Below are 1,124 nucleotides of genomic sequence, written 5' to 3'. Positions count from 1 at the left end.
AGGGATTGTGCACTGAGGCTTTAGAAAATGTAGGGCAATTAACTAAAAATATACATGATCTTTTGTTTTTGCTATTTATTTTATTTTTATTTTATTTTATTTTTTAAAATAGTTTGTTGTCAAATTGGTTTGCATATAAGCCCCAGTGCTCTTCCCCAAAAGTGCCCTCCTCCATCACCACCACCTCATTTTCCCCCTCCCCCTTCCCCTTCAGCCCTCAGTACATTTTTAGTATTCAATAGTCTCTCAGGTTTTGGGTCCCTCTCTCTCCCCAACTCTCTTTCCTTCTTCCCCTCCTTCTGGTCCTCCATTAGGTTTCTCCTGTTCTCCTGTTAGACCTATGAGTGCAAACATATGGTATCTGTCCTTCTCTGCCTGACTTATTTCATTTAGCATGACACCCTCGAGGTCCGTCCACTTTCCTACAAATGGCCAGATTTCATTCTTTCTCATTGCCATGTGGTACTCCATTGTAATATATAAACCACATCTTCTTGATCCACTCATCAGGTGATGGACTGGTAGGCTCTTTCTGTGTTTTGGCTACTGTTGACATTGATGCTCTGAACATTGGGGTACATGTGCTCCTATGCATCAGCACTTCTGTATCCCTTGGGTAAATCCCTAGCAGCGCTATTGCTGGGTCATAAGGGAGTTCTATGGATAGTTCTATGAGGAACCTCCACACTATTTTCCAGAGAGGCTGTACCAATTGACATTCTCACCAACAGTGTAGGAGGGTGCCTGTCTCTACACACCCTCGCCAGCATCTATAGTCTCTTGATTTGTTCATTTTTGCCACTCTGACTGGTGTGAAGTGGTATCTCAATGTGGTTTTGAATTCTGTTTCCCTGATGATGAGTAATGTTGAGCATCATTTCATGTGCCTGTAGGCCATCTGGATGTCCTCTTTGGAGAAGTGTCTGTTCATGTTTTCTGCCCATTTCTTCACTGGGTTATTTGTTTTTTGGGTGTGGAGTTTGGTGAGTTCCTTGTAGATTTTGGATACTAGCCCTTTATCTGATATGTCATTTGCAACTATCTTTTCCCATTCTGTCGGTAGCCTATTAGTTTTCTTGATTGTTTCCTTTGCAGTGCAGAAGCTTTTTCTCTTGATGAGGTCC

The 1,124-nt window shown here is 42.2% G+C and overlaps 1 protein-coding gene across 1 annotated transcript in view; it reads right to left on the bottom strand.

Moving 5' to 3' along the window:
• LOC115301877 (sulfotransferase 1 family member D1-like) overlaps positions 1 to 1,124 on the bottom strand; it is a 78,215-nt gene that overhangs the window by 27,199 nt on the left and 49,892 nt on the right. The window lies entirely within an intron of this gene.

Source organism: Suricata suricatta, chromosome 1, assembly GCF_006229205.1.
Source record: "Suricata suricatta isolate VVHF042 chromosome 1, meerkat_22Aug2017_6uvM2_HiC, whole genome shotgun sequence".
Taxonomy (NCBI): Eukaryota; Metazoa; Chordata; class Mammalia; order Carnivora; family Herpestidae; genus Suricata; species Suricata suricatta.
Note: the sequence above shows the minus strand (reverse complement) of the source record. Positions and strands in the feature narration are given on the sequence as shown.